Raw genomic sequence first — 25947 nt, forward strand, 5'->3', positions numbered from 1 at the left:
AGGCAATAACAACACAAGAAGTGCTCAAACATTGCTCAGAGTAGCATAAACCAGGCTATGGAGGATTTAAAGAATATATATATATATATATATATATATATATATATATATATATTTTTATATTAAGTGCTCACGGAAGAGATGAGTCTTCAGTTGTCTTTTGAATCCTGTCAGGGATTCTGCATTCCGGATGATGATGGGCAGATCATTCCTCCAGCATGGTACCGTGAATGAAAAAGTTCTGGAGAGTGATTTTGTGGCTCTTTGTGATGGTACCATGAGCCGTCGCTTATTGTCGATCGTAGGCTTCTGGTAGAGATGTAGACTTGTAGGAGCAAGTGAAAGTAAGAGGGAGCTGAGCCAGTGGTCAATTTGTAGGCAAATATGTCAACGCATTACACTTGATGCGAGCAGCGAGTGGCAGCTAATGCAGGGAGATGAACAGAGGAGTGACGTGGGTCCTTTTGGGCACGAGAACAAGACAAGCAGCAGCATTCAGGATCATTTGTAGAGGTTTAGTTGCACATGATGGAAGTCCAGCCAGTAGAGCATTGCAGTAATCAAGCCTAGAAATAACATGGGCCTGGACAAGAAGCTGTGTCGCCTGCTCAGTTAGGAAAGGCCTGATCTTCCTGCTGTTGTGCATTGCAAACCTGCATGATCGAGCTGCCTTTGGTCATCAAAGATTACTCCAAGATTTCTGACCGACCTTGATGGGGTGATTGAGGAAGAATGTAGCTGGATAGTGAAGTTGTGTTGTAGAGACGGATTGGCAGGGAGGACAAGAAGCTCAGTCTTAGCCAGGTTGAGCTGCAGGTGATGTTCCTTCATCCATGCCGAGATGTCAGCTAGACAACTTGAGATTTGTGCAGCTACTGTGGGATCGTCTGGTTGAAATGAGAGGTAGATCTGGATGTCATCAGCATAGCAATGGTAAGAGAAACCATGTGCCTATATGATAGGTCCCAGTGATGTGGTGTAAATGGAGACGAGGAGTGGTCCAAGTACTGAACCCTGTGTTCAGTTGATGTGCTTTGGGTACCTCGCCTCTCCATATGACCCTGAAGGACCTACCTGTGAGATAGGACTAGAACCAGTTGAGGGAAGTTCCAGTGATGCCCATTGATGAGAGGGTGGACAGAGGGATCTGATGGTTCACAGTGTCGAAGGCAGCAGACAGGTCCAGGAGAATGAGAACGGATGATTTGGAAGCAGCTTTTGCGATCCACGGGGCTTCTGTGACCGACAGTAATGCGGTCTCGGTTGAATGCCCTTTCTTGAAGCCAGATTGGTTGACATCCAGCTGGTTGTTCAGACACAGGAAAGATGATACTTGGTTGAAAGAAGCTTGTTTAAGTGTTTTCCCAATGAAAGGTAGGAGAGAGACAGGTCTGTAATTCTCTAAGAGTGATGTTTTTAGCGTCAATTTTTTTTAAGCATTGGAGTTACCTGAGCCTGCTTAAATGCCGTAGGAACAATGCCAGTTTGTAGGGAAGAGTTGATAATGTGTGTGAGAGCTGGTAGAAGTGTGGGAGAGATGGCTTGTAGAAGGTGTGAGGGGATGGGGTCTAGAGGGCAAGTGGTAGGATGACTGGAGAGGAGTAAATTAGATACTTCTTCCTTGGTTAGTGGAGAGAAGGAGGAGAGAAGGTTACTGGCTGTGGGAGTGGTTGGTCAAGGTTCCTGTGTTGATTAGAGAACTGACTGCTGATAGTTGTTGTTTTGTTAGTGAAGAAGTTAGTAAAATCATCAGCAGTTAGCAAGGAGGTCGGTGGTGTGGAGGTGGACAGAGGAGAGAGTTGAATGCTTTGAAAAGCATTCGTGTATTAGGGGCCGTGTTGATCTTGTTGTGGAAGTATGATGTATGTAGGGCTGGGCAAAAAAATCTATTTTTCGATTAATCGTTTTTAAAAATGTGTTCGATTCAAAATCGATTCTCAACGGCCGGAATCGATTTTTTCCATATAAAGGGCTCGCGGACGCGGTGCTGCATCTTCTCGTCTCTCTGCACTAATCAAGCGCCAAGCGCTGCAGCTGTTGATACACACACGCGTTTAGGAGTCGGGACATGACGGAATATTCACTTAACAATCGGGCCAGCATTGCATCGTAACCTATGATCGTAACTAACGTTTATCATTTTCACGTCTTTTGAGTTTTACAAGCAATGTTAAACCATCCCGTGCTCGCGCACTCTCAGAGATCTTTCACTGCGTGCACAGTAACGTTACAGCCTAAATCTGCCTCACAAACAGCTCGCCAGAAACAAAAGTTTTATCCCTGGATTATATCACTTTAACAGTTAAAACACGCGACATTATGTCAAAACTCTGGTCTTGGTGAGTAACCTCGTAAAGACAGTCGGTAATGTCTTAAATTAGCATTAAACGTGTGTGACAGAAAGTTAATGAAACAGTAATGGATTCGCGCACTAGTTCTTAAAGTGAACGCAGCCATTTGTGTCAGTCATTAATTCTGTTGTCATAACAACAGAATATAGTATTAATTGTAAGCAATCAGAATTAATAGCCTTTGTATTTAATTCAGTCTATTCAGTGACTATTCAGAAAAAAAATGACTTTTTTTTTTTTTAAAAAAAGACTATCCAGTGTTATTTTACATTGGATTACTTTATTCAGTTTCTGTAGTATTTCTGACATAACCAAAAAACTACCCCAAAATGTCTCTTAATTTGTGTCTTTATTCTATTGTATTTATTTGTGCTACTTTTTTCAATTTAATTCAAAGATTGAAATCAAGCTTCCATACATAAACTCTTAACAAAAATAAACAAAAAATTACATTACCATTTAGGTAAGATCAATGTAAAAAAAAAAAGAGTCTAAATATTTATATATTTATTTATCTATATCTATCTTAAACACAAAATAACATGATACTGTTTGATCAAGCTGTGCGGCTGTTCTGACTTTTTTTTTTGCATATTGTATCAAAATCCTGTTTATTCTCTGTATGCATTTAGTGTACCTAAAATAAAAAGAGTTTTATATACAGGTTTATGGCTCTTAATTTCCTTGTATTAATTAACCACTAGTAAACTTATGTCCACTGTTCTTTTTTATAAATATAGGATTTGTATTACATCTTCATTATAGTCGAATCGAGAATCAAATCAGGAATCGAAATCGAAAATTGAATCGAGAATCGAAATCGAATCGAACTGAGAGCTTGTGAATCGAAATCGAATCGAAATTGAAATGTGAATCGATACCCAGCCCTAGCATCATCCGAGAAGGCAGAGAGCATAGACTGATACATACTCAGGTCAGATGTGTCTTGATTTGTGACATTTCCTCTCCGCTGCTCTGAGTTTGGTCCGGTGTTCACGAAGAACCTCAGATAACCAGGGGCCAGAGGGAGTGGTGCGTGCTGGTCTGGGGGAGAGAGGGCAGATGTCTAAAGAAGAAGTTCAAGCAGAGCATAAAGTATCCGTTGTGGTATTCACATCCAGAGATGAGAAAATAACACCATATTCCCGAGGCAACTCCCGAGGAAAGATGGGAGGGAGAAAGTGAGCGGAGGTTTCGTCTGAAAGTAACTGGTAGGGGAGTTGGTGGAGTGTGGATAGTGAGTTGTAGATTGAAGGTGATGAGGAAATGATCTGAAACATTGAGAGGTTTCACCAAAATCTTGTCTGTGTTTCAATTGCGTGTGTAAACCAGGTCCAGTTGGTTGCCTGACTCGTGAGTACCTGTGGTGATGAGCTGTTTGAGATCGAATGAGGCTAGAAAAGAGATGAAGTAGCATACGGCTTTTCTAGATGAATGTTCAAGTCGCCAAAGACCACCAGTGGAGTGCCGTCCTCAGGGAAAGAGGACAGCAGCACATCTAACTCCTCTACAAAGCTTCCCAGTTGACCTAGGGGGTGATAAATTACTACAATGTGGATCTTAATGGGAGTTGTAAGTGTAATAGGATGATATTCAAATGAGTTGTTATTGCATAGAGAGGAGAGAGTTGAGTATTTCCAATTGTTAGTAATGAGAAGACCAGTGCCCCCACCCCGAGGGGTGTGAGAGAAAGAGAAGTTGTTAGAGAGAGCAGCTTTGCCGAGTCTTATGGACAGATCTAGGTCTCAGTCAAGCCTAAGATATTAAGAGTAGAATGAGATGCAAAGGCTAGGATGAAGTCAGCTTTATTGACTGCTGATTGACAATTGACCCTTCGCTAAGCCACGCTCTAAAACCGCCACTGGCCAATCGTGTCTTAGCAACCATAACTACGCGCGGGAGGTCTGGCAAGCTTTCGAGCGAGGGAAACATGCTGAAGCATTGTGCGTATGGATTTTGCAAATCTGATACCCGTATCCTAAATGTTTGGATGGGGGAGAGGAATTGTTTTCCTTCCAGAAAATCGAAAAGCCAAGGGGAGAAATGATGGGCGTGATCAAGCAGTGTGGCGGACCCATTCACAACTACCGGTAAATGTCGACATGATTAACAAAAACACCTAGTGCTTTGAAATATTGACGGTTGTTTGGTCACAATGATAAAACATAAAATAAGATGATTAAAGACAAGACAGAGGCTCACTGACATACTTTAAAATATACTTCAGCATTTTGTTAATCGACGTCCTACTATACCGGACTAACTTTAACCCAATCCGATCACGGCTCTCCCCGTATTAGCGTTATTCCACAAGATTTATGGATAAACTGTTTGACTTATAATTATTAGGATTATTTTCACATTTCACATACCTTGCTGTGCACGTTCCTCAATTTGTGTGTTTCCCATTTGAATGGTCAGCATATGAGGCGCTGGGACTAACGTTAACTCTTTCCCCGCCAAACACGGAATTTTCCGTGTTTAATGAAAAAACGCATCTGCGCCAAACACGGAATTTTCCGGGTATCCGTGTTTTAGGTGGTATACGGTAAGGAAGACCTGCGCGCATGTCCTGAATGATTGCGCAACTCTTTGTTTAGAGAAACAGATTGCAATCGTCTCAAACAGTGGAGTAGTGAGAATGTATCAGACAGACAATGCAGAGGTATATGGCTGAAGTACTGGAGGTTAATGGACTCGGAGTCCGATCACTCTTTATTTGATAATTCTGAATCTGATCGGGACGAAGTAGTCAGTGAGAGAGATGCACATGTTCATGCTAGCCATGGACGTGCCGCAGATAGATCGTATAATATTATGACACTATAATATGTATGTGTGTGTGCAGGCATTTATGTGTGGCTGTCTTAATATGAAGGTGTAATTGTCAAATTATTTCTCTCTTTGTGCACATTTACCACATTGTAATATGTATTTGTGTGTGTGTGTGTGTGTGTGTGTGTGTGTGTGTGTGTGTGTGTGTGTGTCTAGGCCTGTTTATTGTAATTCCAACTATTCATAGGTAGAACACAGAGAGGCAGAGGCAGAAGTTTTATTGCAAAAGTTACATTTCCCTTACATCCTGGGAAATTTGATATATTTTACATTTATTTTATGTTTTTAATTTATTTTGGAAAGTTTTATATATGAAGGAAACAACATCTGAATGTATTCTGCTTTTAAATGCACTTGTTTGATAAAAACACCTTTTTCTCAGTTTTTTGTCCAAAATGTTGTGTTTTTGACAAAACCTACCTCTGTTCAAGAGGCAATAAAAAAAGAACAGATGAAGATAAAATAAAAACGTTTTTTTTGCCTAAAAGCAGAGGCTCAGATCTTTATTTTTATATATATCATCTTCATATATTCATGGAAGAAAATATTCAGCGGGGGCATTCAAATTTAGCGAAAATCGTCAAAAACCCTGGTGGTGGCTGGCAACTTTTTTTTAAAACGCTGGCGGGGAAAGAGTTAAGCTTTAGCTTCAATTTTTAAGAAATTATATTTGCATATTATGTCGTGAATATATCCCTCGAATGGAATACAGGAGTCCCTTTTGTCTTGCTCTCTCAGATATTTAACTTGTTCAACGAAAATGACTAATTATCTCATTGGGAATGTCTGATACCGGTGCATCCACACTATAATAGATATGCCAGCCTTGAAAGCTTGACGGGCGTAGCAACAGTAACTAGGGAGGGCGGGGCTTAGCGAAGGGTCAATTCCATTGGCCCATGGAAAGAGAGAGAGGTGAGTGTGAGGATGAGGGAATATGATGCAGATTAGCAGTATTGCGCTGCCTTCTGTGCGTGATGAGAGAGCGTTGTCGAGAGGAATGTATTGAAAGGACATGTTGTTTTAAGGAAATAGAATATAAGTATGAAAGGAAAAGGGAGAAGATGATACTTAAGTGCTTAGTTGGTGTCTTTGCTCGGTGGAGTCGCGCAGGTAGAGTCGATGGTCTTTACCCGAGTCGGTCTTCTTGGCCCAGCAATTAACACTGTACCCTCAAATAATTCGAAAATGTGACAAATCGAAACTAACCGTTGGCCAGTGACTCACTTAAGTGCTATGCAATTTAGATTGCAATACTATTCAAACGCAGGTAAAGAGCGGGACGCGTCTAATTAAATACAGATTTGTGAGAAGATAAAAATTTAAATAACCACAGAATCGAAAAATAGCCCTACCTTGTGATAAATAAGCTGTTAAATTAAAATAACCACAGAATCGAAAAATAGACCTATCTTGTGATAAGTACTTAAGCTGTTAAATTAAAATATCCACAGAATCAATACTAAGCAAAACTAGTTGAAAAGCACACTAGTTGAGAAGCAAAACTAGTTGAAAAGCACATATCTGCAGCAATAAGCCTGTGTCCTTAACATGATATGGCTAGACATACTTCTCTTGAACTATTGTAATTCCTGCATTTTAATAAACATCCATGTTACATGAAAATCTACCAGAATATGGTCTTGTGATCTTATTCCAGAAAATGCCTTTCTACGCGCACACTATGAGTAATGGAAGCACTAACGTGGGAATTCAGACCCAAATTGGTTTCCCACTTCAATGTGAAATTCAATTAGAATATGTTCCAGTGATTTGCCAATTGAATTTATTTTCTTTGCCGAAAAAAGAAACTGGTGTAGAGACATGTGGAGTCCCAGCATATCCATAAAGGGGCATTTTGGGGGGTCTAATTCAAAGGTATTAGTCCAGGTAAATGTGTGAGGCTGATTGCTCCAGTCCCGCTGTGAAAATGCCTCCATGTCTCTTTTACCCTTAATGAGAATCAGTGCCGCCGTGGGGGGCATCATACTCAAGACAAGAATCAAACCCATTTGCACCACACACACACACACACACACACACACACACATTATCATGTTTTCTTCTTTAAAAGAGATAAAGCACTAAAACTCTGAGTAGGTGAATACGGCAGGATGGGTGTTGTTGTTCTTTGTTTCTGAGGGTGGAATTTGTTCAGTTTAAACATAGGAAAGATATTCAACAGCAAAAAGCAATTGTCCCAAATGCATGTTCTGTATAAATTTACATATTCAGCCATGAGACAATTAACTATACAAAGGATGTTGAAATGAAACTGCATGTTTCAAAAGGGGAAATTTGCTCTGTGTGTGTGTTTACATAGCTTTTTAATGTTTTTGGGAGAGAATGGTGGGCTGTAAACTACAGAGCTAAAAGTGATCACTTTAATTGTGTGTGTGTGTGTGTGTGTGTGTGTGTATGTCGCAATCCTGTATTTATGTGCACTACCCTGATCTAACTACATTTCACACAGAGACACAAAGAGTCCTTAAATCTATGACCTTTACCTGACCTATATGTGACCTATTCTGTCCTTAGACCAGATGTAAATGCTAAATGGCTTGTTTATTTTGTGTGATCTCCTCTAAGGTCAGATTGCATAATAATGAGTGGTACTATCTGCATATAAATCATGGATATGGAAAACATAAGGAATTGAACAATTCTGCTTCTGATTGCTGTTAAAGTCGGCATGAAATGGAAATTCACCTAAAGTGGGCTGGGCAATTCTGGCCCTCGATATACAATTTTCTGCAAAGTTTATCTCCAATACCAATCAAACATACCTGGTCAAGCTAATCAAGGTCTTCAGGATTAAAAAAAAGCTATAAGTTTGTATGTGTTGGAGCTCAATTCTGCTGGAAAACGAATCTCAAGGGCCAGAGTTGCCCAGACCTGAACCAAATGCATCTTATTGATAATGTGTTTTCCCCCTATATTTTTAATTTGAGCTCATAATTGTTTAATCGAAATGTCATCTAATTGCTAATAAAAACTCAATCTAAATGACTTCTACTGCATGTGGTGATGTATGCCGGACTTCTCCAATAATTTAGTCTGCTTAAACCCTGCCTGCACTTTCTTGATTGCAAGCTCACAGTTCAGGCCTTCCTGTATCTAATTAACAATTGATGCATAGAAACAAATCCTTGTCCTATTCTTTTTTTTTTCCCCTATAATCCGTTTCACTCTTTTGTTCTTCACAATATGGGGGAAATCGTGGTCAAGTGGTTAGACGTGTAACCCAAAGATTGTTGCAGGTTCAAGTCTCATTACCAGCAAGAAGTGGGTTTAATGCAGAGGACAAATTCACACTTTCACTTTCAATATCGAAGAAAAGAGAATCCAATTTCACTGTCTATGATATGTTTTTGATTTGATAAAAAAAAAAAAAACTCGTAGGAGTATTTTGCACAGGAATCATACTCCACTGGTCTCACTGTATTTTTGATTTGTTAAAAGAGTATGATTTTAGCACTGTATGATTCAGTAAAAATAAAGGGCTCAAAAGAGTCCTCATCAGACTTCACTGTATGTTTTTGATTGACTACAAGCAAAAGAACCAATTGAGTCATTTTCTTGAGAATCACTTCTGGTACCGCTGGTGCCTCAGCAGAATACATGCGAGAGAACTGTTAACGAAACCAAACATCATGAAAATATGTGGTTAATAAGGGCTGGAAGCATACGCATTTTTAAAAGTCAACATGGATTTGGTGCAAGTCTATAATGTGATGTAAAAATATTATAACTAAAACAATGCGTAGCTATTTTGATAACACTATCCAACACTATCTGATAAAAAAAAGGTACAAAAGCTGTCATAGGGTCTATTAAGCTGTCTATTAGAGGGATGCTCCACTTTTTTTGGAAATAGGTTCATTTTACCACTCCCCCAGAGTTAAACAGTTGAGTTTTACCGTTTTCGAATGTATTCAGCTGATTTTTTGATATTTAGAAGAAAATCAGTCACCAGACAGTTTCTGGTCTCATTGACTTCCATAGTATATTTTTTTTCCTACTATGGATGTCAATGAGACCAGAAACTGTCTGATTACTGATATTCTTCTAAATATCAAAAAATCGACTGAATGGATTTGAAAACGGTAAGACTCAACTGTTTAACTCTGGGGGAGTGGTAAAATGAGCCTATTTCCAAAAAAAAAGTGGAGTATCCTTTTAAGATACCGATATGAAATACATTTTAGAGGTAAATGAGGTACAAAGGTGTATACCTTTTTGAAAAGGCACCACCCCAGTAATTGTTTTCTGAGATTGCCTAGCCCACACAGCCACAAAGTTAAGTCAGGAAAGTCAATTGGAAGAGCATGTTACATTTTGATTTAAGCGTTATGAAAAACGTTTTTCTTTGGAGTAACGTAAATCAATAAATTCTTCACAATATGGGCATTAAGATTCTAAATGGGGTTCATGTTGACTTTAAATTTGTGGTAAAACACATTTGTGCTGTTGCTATATAATGAATGAAGGAGTTACGGAAGAGGATGAAATACTCCTTGTCCTTTGAGAACACTTACGGATGTTGTTGTCTTAAAAGCTGTAGGAGGTTCAAAGTCATGAAGAAATACCCACAGTGCTACAGAATTATTCACATGTGCACAAAGTACACACACCGTCCTGCATGCACAAAGACACTTTGATTAATACATGGCGTCAGTGGGAGATGTGCAGCACTTGTGAAATGGAGATTCATTTACATAATAAAATCACTGGAATATCACACTCGCACACACTGACAGCATAAAATCACACCAGAGATGGAAAAATGAGAGGGGCTGAAGGGTGAAGAGAGGAAAGGAGGATAGTAGAGAGAGAGAAATGAGGTAATAAAAGGGATGAGAGGGAAAGAAGTGCCTGGTGAAAGCTACTCGATATTTACTGGGCCTGACAATAATGTACGTGCATAAACACACTAGCAGTGTCCAAGAATGGTACACTCTGGTCTCCTATGAATTTTTTCTTTAAGTATCTATGACACTGTCATGTGGTTGCTATAAGGTAGTGATGTTCGGTTCTTGAACAAATTGTTCTTTTGAGCCGGTTCATGTGAAGTACCCGATCGAGCCGGTTCAGTAATCGAACTAAATAGAATTTTAGTTCCGGATTGATGACACAAGATCCAAGAACAAGCCGACGTAGCATGTCCGACTCAAAAAGAACCGAATTCAACCGGCTGTCAAAGTTTGATTAGGATTACTGAGTCTGATGAGTGAGTTGGCGATACTATACAAGCCTGTGACACACACTTGAAATATGCTTATTATGGCTACTGTTATTAAATAACAAATAACATCTTATTAAAACCTGCAAAAACCTTTTTTGTCGAGATATGTAAATGTAAATAAAAATTTAACTATAGTTTATAGTTTATATAATAATTAACAATTATAATTGTTAAAGGGTTAGTTCACCCAAAAATGAAAATTAAATAATTAATTACTCACCCCCATGCTGTACCAACCCCGTAAGACCTTCGTTCATCTTCGTTCAAATTTGAGAGGTGGATCACTCCGTATAGGCTCCCCAAGGTATTGAAACTTGACGGCCCAGAAAGTCATCGAAGAAAATGTTTAAATATTCCATGTGACTACAGTGGCTCAACGATAAGTTCATCAAGCGACGGGAATACTTTTTGTGCGGAAAAAAATAAATAAATAACGACTTTATTCGACTACTCCTTTTCTTTCTTGTGGGCCTGAGAGGAGAGTTCAAGAGATTTCCTTTCTCGTATGCGCGAGATCTGACTTCGTCCATCCTGACTGTTCGTCCATCCTGACTAAGCACCTATTCCATTGAGAAATACATATGGCTATGTTATATTCGTAGGCCCACGTCTCGTTGGTCTAGACTCTAGAGTCTAGACATTACCCACTATTATGTGGGGCCATGTGTGGACAACCTTAGCACGCACTGTGCTTTACATTGGGTTCCCGTAGCATAAGCCAGCTTACGCAACACGAGTGTACTCTCGTAAGAGAACGTACTCGGTTACTAACGTAACCTCGTTTCTCTCTAGATGAGGGAACAAGTGTTGCGTAACCCTGTCATGCACAGACAGAGTAATCAAGATAATACAGAACAGGTAGTGCTAATTTTTAACCAAGAAGACTAACTGGAACACAGGCAGACCAGGAAAGGGAAAAATTAATGAGGCCACAATTTACCTAAAACCAGGGGATTAATTATTCCCTTAATTATTCATATTTTCTTGACCTCCTGAGATCTTCTGAATGAAGGCTGAGCATCTTCTTTCACAGACCCTTATAGACTATTTGTGGAAAGTACCAATTCTTTCAGACCAACAGTAATATTTTATTCAGTTTTAGATGTTGTCAGCTCAGATTTCTGCTGTACTTTCCTTGGCCTTAAAATCAGTGTTGATGGATGACAGAAGTAGCCAGGTGAGACTAAATAACCACAGAGCGCTGTTACTGTTCTGCTATTGACTAGTGGTCCTGTGGCTCTTTCTTCATCCAAAGTACTACGTCTAAACATCATTGATGGCTCCATAAGGACTGAACTACTGTATCAGACAATGTGTACTTCACTGTTGTTTCTGAGTGCTATAGGCAAATATTCAGTGTAATATACACTCACCGGCCACTTTATTAGGTACCCCATGCTAGTAACGGGTTGGACCCCCTTTTGCCTTCAGAACTGCCTCAATTCTTCGTGGCATAGATTCAACAAGGTGCTGGAAGCATTCCTCAGGAAGTTTGGTCCATATTGACATGATGGCATCACACAGTTGCCGCAGATTTGTCGGCTGCACATCCATGATGCGAATCTCCCGTTCCACCACATCCCAAAGATGCTCTATTGGATTGAGATCTGGTGACTGTGGAGGCCATTTGAGTACAGCGAACTCATTGTCATGTTCAAGAAACCAGTCTGAGATGATTCCAGCTTTATGACATGGCGCATTATCCTGCTGAAAGTAGCCATCAGAAGTTGGGTACATTGTGGTCATAAAGGGATGGACATGGTCAGCAACAATACTCAGGTAGGCTGTGGCGTTGCTACGATGCTCAATTGGTACCAAGGGGCCCAAAGAGTGCCAAGAAAATATTCCCCACACCATGACACCACCACCACCAGCCTGAACCGTTGATACAAGGCAGGATGGATCCATGCTTTCATGTTGTAGACGCCAAATTCTGACCCTACCATCCGAATGTCGCAGCAGAAATCGAGACTCATCAGACCAGGCAACATTTTTCCAATCTTCTATTGTCCAATTTCGATGAGCTTGTGCAAATTGTAGCCTCAGTTTCCTGTTCTTAGCTGAAAGGAGTGGCACCCGGTGTGGTCTTCTGCTGCTGTAGCCCATCTGCCTCAAAGTTCGACATACTGTGCGTTTAGAGATGCTCTTCTGCCCACCTTGGTTGTAACGGGTGGTTATTTGAGTCACTGTTGCCCTTCTATTAGCTCGAACCAGTCTGGCCATTCTCCTCTGACCTCTGGCATCAACAAGGCATTTCCGCCCACAGAACTGCCGCTCACTGGATGTTTTTTCTTTTTCGGACCATTCTCTGTAAACCCTAGAGATGGTTGTGCGTGAAAATCCCAGTAGATTAGCAGTTTCTGAAATACTCAGACCAGCCCTTCTGGCACCAACAATCATGCCACGTTCAAAGTCACTCAAATCACCTTTCTTCCCCATACTGATGCTCGGTTTGAACTGCAGGAGATTGTCTTGACCATGTCTACATGCATAAATGCACTGAGTTGCCGCCATGTGATTGGCTGCTTAGAAATTAAGTGTTAACGAGCAGTTGGACAGGTGTACCTAATAAAGTGGCCGGTGAGTGTATATATATATATATATATATATATATATATATATTACACTGAATATTTGCATATATACACGGGTATTCCTTTTACAAATATTGTATTCTAGAACTATTCTGGCTATTTGATAATACATTTTTTCTATTTAATAATATTTACATACTTTATACTTTATTAGTCCCATTGCTGGGAAATTTGCCTTGGACAATGTGCAAAGTCTGTGCATATCAGTTACATTAAAACAAAATGGAGAGTAAGTGAAGTTAATACATGTAAGGCACCCTGGCAATTCACAGTATTTTATCTCTATTTATCTCTATTTCTATCACTTAAATTGCATTAGGAACAAAGGATTTTTTCAGTCGATTAGACCTGCACATCAGGACCCTGTACCTCCTTCCTGAAGGCAATAATTTAAAATAGGCATTCAAGGTATGAGTATCATGGTTTAAAATTGAAGCATCAAACATCTCTTGTGGTGATAATCTCTCCTCACCCCCTATAATTCTAAAGTCGGTGTGCACCAAACGCCCTAACCTCGATTTTAGTTGGACAGACAAGTTACCATACCATGCAGTGATGCCATATCTAATCAAGCTCTCAAAAATAGACTGGTAAAATTCTCTGATATACTCCGAACGCCTTTAACCTGCGTAAAAAGTAAAATCTCTGCTGTAACCTGGAACACAGATTGTCGACATGTAAAGACCAGCATAGTGCGTTATCTATATAAACTCCCAGGTATATGAAGGAACTTGTGCAATGATATTACCATGTATCATTACTAGAAATGATCCCCTACACTTCTAGGATCGAAAATCATCTTGACCGTCTTAGTTCTGTTAAGTATTAGCGAATTGTCGTCACACCAGCTTACAAATCGGTTCCCCTCAGAAAAATAATGTGAAGCATTGTCTTTACTATTTAAAATTGCCGTGTCATCAGAAAATTTGATTAAAAAAAGTACTGTCTTGGCTTGCTACGCAATCATTGGTATATAATGTAAATAAAATTGGAGAGCAAATGCATCCCTGCGGGGCTCCCATGTTCGTAATTTTAACCTCAGAATACTAGTTGTTAACTCTCACCTGTTGCGTGTGGTTATTCAGAAAGGAATAGAGCCACATAATACAGTATTGATTTACCTTGAGCTCTTTAAACTTTGTAGTCAACAACATAGGATTCAGGGTATTACTGTCTGTCCTTACATACTGTGAAATGTGTATTGGTGTGTACATTTTTTCCATGTGATACTGTACTTTTATATCTATTTAAGCTTAAGATCTTGCAGTATGTATATACTTCATGTAAGATGCAACCGTTAATCTGCAACTTCGTGTTACATTTCTCCTTCCTGTCTGTGACTGAAACCACAATAAGAAAGCATTATGTAGTATATTGCACTCTAACTGTAACTTACAGAAGCAACAACAACAAAAAAGAGAGGATTATATAAAATTATTAAATCACATTATACAGTCATGGGAAAATAGCTATATTGCTTGCAATTTGCCTAGCTGATGTGAGACTAGTTAATGAATATTTGATTGCATTTACATTTTAAGCAGATGCTCTTATGAAAAGTGACATATCCCGATTCCAGAAATGTGGAATGCTTCAGAAATTGTTAGCAACAAAAAAACACAGAATAGTCAATCGAATAAATAATTGATTGCGATTCATTTCAAGTCAAGTCAAGTCAAGTCACATTTATTTATATAGCGCTTTTCACAATACAGATTGTATCAAAGCAGCTTCACAGTGATAACATGAAAGTAGCACAACACAGGATCATCAACATTGCTAAACACTAAATAACCCCAACTGAGCAAGCTCAAAGCAAGCCAAAAGCAAGGCGACAGTGGCAAGGAACCAAACTCCATCAGATTGGATGGAGAAAAAACCTTGGGAGAACCCAGGCTCAGTCGGGGGCCAGTTCTCCTCTGGCTTACATTCATATTGTTTAAATATAAATATTAAATATAAATATTGTTTATGAATCACACGGCGCCATAACATATCGCAGGCGTTGAGTCGTCTCATCACAGGCGTTGAGTCGTCTCATCACAGGCGTTGGGGCATCCGAAATCCCCGTGAGAGGCTGGACACAAAACTGGACCTGACGAACGCCATTTTTCTCGGGACAAGCGTCCCGAGATAACAGCAGAAAGGCAGATGGGAAATAATTAGCATAGCTGATGTTCATAATGATTTCCGTTATAACTCACAAACTCTCCGTAACCCGAACTCTCCGCAACCCAACCATACGCGCCGACCCGTTTGTCTAAAAGGCTGTCGAGCCCCACTGGTGCGTTAAGCAGTTTCAGTGGCAAACGGTTCCGTATGGCATAACAGAGGACTAGAAGGTAAGCATTATGTGAATGCTTGACTAAAGAGAAGCGTCTTTAATCTAGTTTTGAACTGTGTCAGCGAGTCAGAGGCTCGGACCGTATCGGGAAGGCCATTCCAGAGTTTTGGAGCTAAATGCGAGAACGCCCTCCCTCCTTTACTGGACTTCGATATCCTAGGAATGACCAGAAGCCTTGAATTTAGTGATCTTAAGGAACGCGGTGGATTGTAGGGCGAAAGAAGGTCCGTTAAGTACATAGGTGCTAAACCATTTAGGGCTTTATAGGTCAGTAGTAGTATTTTGTAGTTGATGCGGAACTTAATAGGTAACCAGTGTAGAGATGATTTCAATCTTTTTTGGTAATTATTCTCAGATTTTTAATTTGACAACATTTATAAATATAAATTATAATAAAAAAAAAAAAAGAATTCCGTTAGTTAATTAATCTGTTTTTTATATATACTGTATATATATATAAATAATAATTACTAAAAGAATTATTAATTTAATAAATAAAACATTTCCTATGAAATGTTTTGTTCCTTTTTAGTTGTTGTACATCATTCAATTTCATGGCATTCAATTGCTATTCAAATACAAAGAAAAGAGACAGTATGTCATAATTGTTATACATCCATTAATAGGTCAGAGCCATATAGCCTTAACTCCAATGTATAACACAGCTGTGTCTCAGTGTTTGAGTTGCTGCTTGAGGTCATTTGCAAGTCCCCCCCCCCCACTCTCTCTCTCTCTTAGAATTAAATTGGCCTACATTAAAAATGAATGTCCATTAAAAGGGACTGTAGTGTGTATTGAACACCTATGCTCTTGTTCCCAGAAATCAGAACAGAACAACAGTTTTAGTGTCAAATAGAGTTAATGGGTTGACTGTATTACATAAATGTTAAACTTTTAATACTATTTAATTATTTTCAGAAGTTTGTTTTACGTCTTTTGATCACTTGTATTGAGTAATATAAATGAAATGGCAACAGATTCATTCACTGAATCACAAACACCTTACACCTTGTCAGTATTAATTATCAGGGAATTTCCAAAGTGCCATTTTGTGGGCATTACACATCAGAGCTCTGATTGGCTGCAGTGTTTCCCACCGCCGGCATTATGAGCGGTTGAGATTAATGCCTGTCATAGTAAGGCAGTTACAGTAGTGGTACCCATGGATAAACAGACTTTGGGAGTTAGAAATATGAGCCTATTTACAGAGGAAGAGCCCATGGCTGTGACTTAACATAAGCACCATGTTTCAGTCTCTGTTCACCTGGAGCTCAGCCCCCAGCAGGGCTTTAACTAATACACCTGTCACCCTGTTTCACACCCACACGCACACTCAAACCCACACACACACAGTCTTGCTATGTGTCTGTATCTTTTTCCTTTTGTTTTCTCATTCTTTCATGAACAAAGAACCGCACACCTGGTCTAGGAAAGCTCCCCTGACGCTAATTAAGATTTCACATCTGCTATCAAGAAGTGAGACGTGAAGTCACTGACTTGACACTGCAAATACTGGCTCACACACCTGTATGTGCCACGAAATGAGAAAATGCTCTTAAAATGCCTGACTGCGGTCACATTCCTGACATTTTGCAAAAAAAAAAAAAAAAAGTGTCTATTGTCAATAGTGTAGATTTTTTTTAAAGCATAGCTTACATAGAAGTCACTTTCAAACCAAGTAGCTGTCTGATGGTCAATGTGGCATATTCTCTAGAACCAGTCGTGAAATTTGTGTGGGAAAATCGTCCAACCTTACATGAAATTCATGATCACGCCGATATCTTAAAAAATGAGTGTGATCACATTAGCATGAGGACAGTGATGATGGTATACGACAAAATAACAAAATTATTTATTTTACTCTTCTGTAATTGTTACTTTATCGTGACAGGTTGAGAACCATCCATGTTCGATAATGATCTGGGTCACTAAACACCTAATTAATAATGATTGGCGAAACATTCATGCATTTAAGGGTTAAAGGTGTGGTCACAGTAAAATTTTGGCAACAATTTGTGGCAAAAAGGTCTATTGTCAGTAGGGTTGGGTATCGTTTGAATTTGAACGATTCTGATTCCGATTGCGATTCCTTGTTTCGATTCCGGTTCCTAACGATTCTCGATTCCGATTCTTTTAAGAGGCAGGGTCAAAAAAGTTTAGCTAACCTTGCTAACCAACGGCCTTTCTGAAGGAAATAATCCTTTCTGAAGGAAATACTCCTTCTGTAAAAATACTCCTTTTGTCACAAATTTTGCATTTTGCCGAGATTTCATTATTTTTAGAAAAGTGAAGCCACACTTTGGATCGCCGACGTAAGGTACTCATGTTCGACTCGCGTGGTTATGCCAATACTTCCGGTAGACGCTTCTTCGTTGGTGTCGTTCAGCGGTTTCTTCTTCCGCTCGGCGGACTGTGAATATCGAAACTAGGAATCGAAATTTTAACTTTTGAACGATTCCGGGAAAAACGAAAAGTTAGTCTCGGTTCCAATCGATACTCGATTCTCGATACCCAACCCTAATTGTCAGTAGTGTAGTGATGCATGAAACACAGCTCACAAGTGATTTCTATGAGACGGAGTACAAATGTGCAAAGTATGGCCTAAGAATAGCCATAACAGTGGCCAAGAGACAGTATAGAGAGAAGCTGGACAGTTTCTACTCTACTGCTGACGCCGGGCGGATTTGGCAAGGCCTGCAGCACATCGTAGACTTCACAACCATCACGAGCACTATCAGCTCCTCAGACAGCCTACCGGATGACCTAAACACCTTTTTTAGAATAGTAGAACAGTCATTTTCACATTTGGACCACTCAACCCTCCTTGCCCCTTTTAACTGTCTCATCAGCTGTGGTACACAAAGCACTGAGAAGAATTAACCCCCGCAAGGCAGCAGGGCCAGACAACAACTCTGGGTGGGCCCACAGAGCTAATGCTACTGAGCTGACTGTTGTATTCACATCTATCTTCAACCTTTCTCTCAGTCAGAGCACCATTCCCACTTGCTTCAAAACCACAACTATTGTCTCCCTTTCCAAGAAGAGCCTGCCGACCTGCCTGAATGACAATAGACCGGTAGTACAATCATCATGAAGTGCTTTGAGAGAGTGGTGCTGGCCCATATTCAGAACAGTATGCAACAGGTCCACCTCGGATGCCATTGCTGACATCCAGCACCCCCCATCTGGAAGAAAAGGACACATGCAATAGGATGTGATTTATTGATTATAGCTCCGCTTTCAATACGGTTGTAGATTTTGAAAATCCTGCTTCCGTCTATTATTGTTGAATCACGGAAGCTACCTGTTACTTTTGCCAAACGATGTATTATGTGTCATGTGTGAGACAGGAGAGGAGGTCATTCCAGGTTTATCTTCTCGCCCGATCATGCTAGCTGTGGTTTCTGGGTAATGGTTTCTGGGTTTCTTTTTCCTTTCCCCCATCATTTCTATATTTTTCCTTCCTCTCACCCCATCATGCCTTTATGTTTCTCTAATGTGGTACAGTAATATTGGGCTTAAATACATCACAGAGAGACTTACAACTTCCTTTTAAGGTAGAAAAACAAGTCGTTTATGTTTAAAGATGAAATCTATACCTGATTCATCAGCTGAAACATCCCTTTGACATACACATTTAATTGATCATCATCATTGGAACATCTCTGCTATGTGACCATTGCATACCTCTATGCAAAATATAACTCTACCAGCTTTCTGCTCAGCACACATGTGCAAACATAGTCTGACTTCACAAAATACATTCTGAAATTATTATGAAAGTGAATAAAGAAAAATAATTAAAAAAAAAATAAGATTAAACAGCGAGATCTCAGTCTTCAGTGGCAATCCCTCATGAACTGTTCTTGGACTACATCCCACACTTTGTGACTGGCTCCTAGACATCCTGCCTGGCAGACCGCAGTCTGTCCGGATTGGAAATAGGACCACTATAACAACAAACATTGGCACCCCACAGGGGTGTTTTCTCAGTCCCATCCTCTGTTCACACATGACTGTTGTCTCCCTCAAGGACAGCGTTATCTTGAAGTGCGCTGACGACACAGTAGTGATAGGACGCATCACTGGCGGGAATGAAGCAGCCTTACAGGTAGCCAGTAACATGGTGTGAGGACAACCTTACCCTCAACACGGACAAGACAAAGTGGATTTTAATGGATATGAGGAAAAAGAAAACTCATCAGCCTCTGTTTATTCTCCGAAATAAGAGTTTGAAGTAGAGGTGAGTAGTTTTAAATACCTGGGGGTCCACATCAGTAAGGACCTCACCTGGACAGTCAATACCACTCAGCTGGTTAAGAAGGGACAACAGTGGCTGTACTTCCTGAGGAGACTGAGGAATTCGGCATGTCGATCCTCAACAACTTCTAAAACTGTGTTGTGAAGAGCGTCTTGACCAGCTGCATCACCGTGTGGTATGGAAACACTACTGTGAATAGCAGAGAATTGTGAAGACTGCTGAGAATATCATCAGGACTCCACTGCCTTCTCTGCAGGCCATCTACTATTGCAGAGTCCACAGGAGAGCTGCATCCATCATTAAAGGGACAATCCCCCTATTTGCATTAAGCTTCCCATTGTTAGGAACCCAGTTATACTATTGAATGGTCATGCAACACTCTCTCGAAGCTAAGCTAGCAGGCTCTTGTTCTGTGGAGAAAGCTTAGTAGTAACTTTAGGTGTTACCGTCCTCTTCTTCCCGGACATGTCTGACCGTCGATGTCTGGGATTCAGCTTTTGCTTTATGCAGTCGCCATTCATTGTTTACATGTAAGTTACAGCTTTTGTTTCAATCTAACTGAATTCATTCTGATTGGTGAATCTGAATGTAGTGTTTACATGAACGCTAAAAAAGTGATCGGTTGATGTGCGTTTTAACATTGCTAAGAAAATCCCACTCCTTCGTGAGAGATACGAGACCGGTAAATTACGTCTCAAATGTGTCACTCATCAGTAATCACGCCACCGGCCTTGCATCGTTCTCCACACGGCCCTCACTCGTCCTGCTCGCCACAGTAAACATGATGAATGGCGACTGTTGAACGCAAAAGCCGAATCCCGGACATGTTGGGCGATCTCAAAACACATTTTCGGGCACACTTATCACAGAGACTCCCTAGTAACATTAGCTTAGACATGTTGTTTAACTACTGCGCTCTGTAGGCGTGGCCTCCTAGGGCAGCGAAGCAAGTGCATTCTGGGAGTTGTTGTCTTTCATCCACATAAGCCAAAAATACATTTTCTGGCTTTTCTCAGTCCAGAAAGCTCCAAATTCAAAAATAATTTTTAAATTTCTTCTACATAATTATCCATTTTAAATACACATTCATCTTTCCAGAGGTGGAATGACCCTTTAAGGACCAAACCTACAACTGTTCACACTTCTACCCTCGGGACGGAAGCCCAAGGGTAGAAATGTAGAAATGGAAGTGTGAAATGCAGGACTTCTAGATTTCGGAACTCGCTCTACCCCTCAGAAAGCTACTCTTAAACAGATAGCCAGTGGACACAGATTAGTCTCGTCTAGCTCATTGACTATTTGGACTTATTGTTGCATCAATTGCACATTTGTTAATGTTATTGCCGCTATTATCATGTCATGTCATATTATACATTAATGTCTTATTGTTTTAATGTACTATATTTTAATGTATTAGAATCTAATTCTTATTTCTACAGCATTTTTATTTTGTGTGTGTGTGTGTGTTTCTGCGTGTGTGTTTTTACATACTTTGCACTTGGCTTACATGTAAACACAACTTTAAAAAATTTCACATTTTCAAATGCAAAAAAGGCCAATAGTATAGGGATGACACACCGCTCACACAGTTGTCGCTTTCAAACTAAGCGCATTTTTATTGGTCAACGCAACAAATTCGTGTGACCAATTTGTTGTATGAATAGGGAAATCTGTCTTCAGCATGTGAAATTCCAGATCGTGTGAATTTCTCTTGAAATGACCGGATTTTTTCCCTGCAAAAATTCAAAAACAATTCTATGAAGCACAGCGCACAAGTTGTTTTCTGTTGGGCAAAGAAGAAAATTTGTGTGACCATTTGAAGTTCTTGCAAAAATTTCCATGAGGAAATCTTTCATCCTCACGCAAAATTCCTGATTGGATGGATTCATTTTGAAATGAGTGGATTCCACTGGCGAAAGTTTGCAGAGAAATGGTAAATGTGACCACACCTTAATGAAGTTAAAGATAAGAACTTTAAGAAGGCATACATTTTGATGGCTTTATAGTGCAAAATCAAACAACCACTCCATCTGCTAACATCCACTCCCTCTATCCTCTTCAGATAGATGCTCTATATTGAGATCACACACTTCATTTACAGCCCTCAGACTTCTGTACCAATTACACCTCATATCAAAAGGCACACGGGATGACATGTCCTACAAAGAGCCTGATTAAAGCCTCACACAAATACACATGTATTCTCACACAACTTATTAGGCAGAGGAGCAAAAGCATATTTTACCTTAGAAGATAACATCTCAACTCTTAATGGTACACTGAACAATCGTGCGCACACACAACGTGTGGAGGAATGGCAGGTTTTCATAGCACATCCTGTGGGCTCTTTGACTGGCATGGAGAAATAGTGAGGTTCTCCACTAACAAGCCAGCTTTTTTTTTTTTTTCCTCCTGTCAGATGGCTCTAATATTAATCTGTGGTGCTATGAAACAGCAAAGTCCTAGCATGCAATTTCCGTCTGTTTCTTGCAAAGGAGAGATCTTATTGATCAGTGAATGTCTCTGAAAGTGCATGTGGGCGTGCGCACATGTGCATTATATATTACGTGCATGTCCCTCTCAAGGACGTACTTCAAACGGTAGGCCTGTCAGTCAACTAGTGGCTGGATTAAATTGAAGAATGAGTTTGGTGCCGTTTCCCTTCCTCCCAACCTGCAAACGCACACTCAAGTGGACACACACCACCCACCAGAATCCATCCATCAGCACAGCTTTGTTTACCTGCTATGTTAAAAATGTGAATTCCAGCTACATATTTGTTGTTGGTGGATGTGCCGTTTCATTTTTTACCCTGGTAAAAACACGCAAAATACCTGAGGCGGGACAAAAGAGATGAATGCTACTTAATTAGCCCACTTATTTGCATAAAAAAATATTTACTGAGAAAAGTCTCCAAATTAAAATAATTAATGTCATTATAGTGGCAGTCCACAAAAAATGGCTTAATATAATATAATATAATATAATATGTAACATTTGGGTGATGATAATGATGAGGCAAGGTGTAGTGGAACTTTAGCAGCATAAACATTTCATCCGCATGAAAGGAAATAAACTAAACTATATGCAAGACACAAACACCACTAGACAAAGAACTAAAAGAACTAAGGGCACAGGATAATGAACTGAATATTAAACTGATGTGAAATAATCAATGAATCACACACTGTTAAAATTTTCGTTGTGAATTTACAGTAAATAATTGGATAAATTTTGCATTACTTTCACAGTAAGGATTACAGTAATATAATGTGAAATATGCTCACAGCAATTTACTGTAATTGTATATCTGTGATATTACAGTACATTACTGGGGAATTACAATATATATATATATATATATATATATATGAAGAGTTCAGATGCAAAAGCCTCTAAATGCCATTTGAAATTTTCTTCTTTAATAATGATTTTTATCAAACTTTTATATTTAAGTTCAGTAATTTCACTTAAATAACAATTAATAGATAAATATCATTGCCATTAAAGTGAAATTACTGAACTTAAATATACAAGCTTGATAAAAATGATCATTCTAGAAGAAAATTTCAAATGGCACTTAAAGGCTTTTGCATCTGAACTCTTCATATACACACACACACACACACACACACACACACACACACAATGTAACCCCCCCCCCCCCCCCAACAACAAACAACTCTGAGGTTAAGTCAATGTTAGCCCAATGGCATATTTATTAACACATATGTTTCAATGTACAGCAAGAATTTGAGAAATTAATTTTTTTAGAATTTCAACTTTAAGATTGTTTTCATAAAAGCCATTTTAAAACATTGTGCAAACTTTTAACTTTGGAGCCTGACAAGTAACGTTACCACTGCTAAAAAACACTATGACGCCCACTCAAAGTCAATTAGTTTCCTCAATAGGGTGCTAATATGAGGGTTCATTGTGGTCCGCTTCTTGGTCTTCGATCCTCGATTGATGCCCAGGAAGCACCTGTTAATAAGCAAAGATAGTTTCAGTTCTTAACACTTTTCACTCGTGTTTGTTGTTCTAACCGAATCCTGGTCCAACGCACAAGGTGTGCACGGATCTACACTTCGGATTCTGACCGGGAATAGTAACATTAGACCACCCGATAATCTTTGAAACACTTATTTCAACGTGCGATTTGGGACGTAAGTTACTAATTCTGTTTTCGAATACTATTTAGGACGGGTAGTATGTGAATTGGGACGCAGAAATGTATTAACTTAAACAGCTAACGGTTAGCCCTGCTAATCTATGATAACATTGACTAAGTACAGAAATGTGTACACATAAATAGTAATGTTTGTCCCATCATTGATTTTATAAACTCTACAAAAACCAGATTTGTCTAAACGGTGATAGACATGAAAATAGCAAAACTCGATCGTCATTACTAACTATTAGTAAATGCTGTGAGAACTTTCAACAATTCCGGGCAGCTGCTAACAAAATGTGAACTGTGTCATGCGATAAACGTTTATTTGAAAGTAAATATTATCATATTAAAATAAAATGGGTGTAAGTGCTGCAAACATGCATACTGCTTACCTTCTCCGTTAAGCCCGAAATCGAAGAGGCGGCGGGAGACGACGGAGCCTGTAAAACTGTTCGGTTATGTCACGTGACTTCCCAGGGCATAGGCTACAGTATTTCACTGCAATAATACTGTTTGATGCTGTGAAATCCTTATTTTTTTTCACTGTGTTGCTGTGATATTACAGACCTTGCTGTGACATAACAGCAGGTTTTAAATTGCAATGTTTTATTGTAAAATAAGAGTTAAATGCTGTAAAATCCAAGGATATTGTAGTTTTTACAGGTATTCATTGGGATATTACAGGGAAATGTAATCACAACAAGTTACTGTGAAATAATACTGTTAATTATTGTGAAATGCTGGTAATTTTTAACAGTGCAATGACAACCAATGAAATATACTTAGTAAGCATAACAACAATAGAAACACAGGAAGCTAAAACTCCTTGAAAATGAAACAACAACAACATCACCACCCGCCCATCCTGGTGTCATAAAATATCCATAGCTTGATGGTGACAGTCTTGACTTGCAGAAGAAGAGACCACTAGATCTGCTCAGATCTAGTGGTCTCTTCTTCTGCAAGTCAAGAAAATGAACTGGAGGGCCAGCCAGGCAGGCCAGGCAGGGTAATGGTGACCCTGGCGTAACCTATGGAGGGAGAATCCATAATGAATTCCTGAGCCCGACCGACCGACCAAGGTGATGTCCTTATTGGTGGCGGCCTAGGCGGAGTCCTATGGATACTAGGTGATACAGAAAGACCAGGAGATCAAGGCATAGCAGCGGTGACCAGTGGCCGAGGTGGAGCCAGGGTGCCGGAGGACTGACGTGGAGCCGGTGGGAGTGAGGACTGAGGCCTTGAATGGGAACATACACCAAGGGTGTATGCACCCATACACCACTGGGTGCCTTGAGGCATTGTTGCATCACTGAGCTAAGTTGGCGGAGGAGGATTAGCTGAAGAACTGTACGGGATCAGCATTCCCGACACTGATTAACTGGATAGCTTACCTGGAGGAGGAGAGAATGAGAGGCTGGGCGGGACCATCAGCAACAATGGAGACTAGAGACTGTCACTGACGATTAAGACTTGGGGCTGGGCGGAACCAGCAGAGGAGGCTTGGCTTGGCCACTGGAACCCATCAGGAAATCAATCTATTCAGACTGAGGATATCATAACTCTGATGCTTGAGGATAGGATTGGCCACAAACATCTTTATCCAGCTCCACCAAAACTCCTACAGGAACGGATGTAGGAAACTGCTGGTGCACACACACCTGATCATCAGACTGAGCAGGAGATTTTAGCTCCAAGACAGGTGAGGCTATTGTCTCTGGCTTAGGGTCCATGGCAGGCATTATGCTGCGTTCGTAAGTACTATAGGCTTGAGATTTTAAGCGTTTCTTGGGTGATACTATCAATACCTAAATTAATCTGCTGTGGTCAGGTGGTACAGCGGTCACATGGTTACAAGTAGGAGCTCTCAAGTACATGAACATGTTGAAATCTCGAAATTATTATTTTAACATGGCATGAACACACCTTTAGCTCTGGGTTCAATGATGGGTTGGATGGTCTCAAAATGGTGTGTGGGATGGACTGCCAGTACTGGGTAGTGGATATCTTCCTCACTCTCACCGATGGTACTGGGCAGTGTTTCTTATGCCTGGTTCTGGAATAATAAAGACAAATCCTTGAAAAATGAAACAATGTGACTATATCAAAATTGATTTTTCTTAAATATATATTGAGGTCAATA

At 39.8% G+C, this 25947-nt stretch overlaps 1 pseudogene; it reads right to left on the minus strand.

Annotated features, from left to right (window-relative positions):
- Positions 1–117: 117 nt before the first annotated feature.
- Positions 118–25546, minus strand: LOC148976839 (uncharacterized; annotated as a pseudogene).
- Positions 25547–25947: the final 401 nt, after the last annotated feature.

Source organism: Pimephales promelas, chromosome 13 (genome assembly GCF_988280905.1).
Source record: "Pimephales promelas chromosome 13, fPimPro1.hap1.1, whole genome shotgun sequence".
In the NCBI taxonomy this organism is placed as follows: domain Eukaryota; kingdom Metazoa; phylum Chordata; class Actinopteri; order Cypriniformes; family Leuciscidae; genus Pimephales; species Pimephales promelas.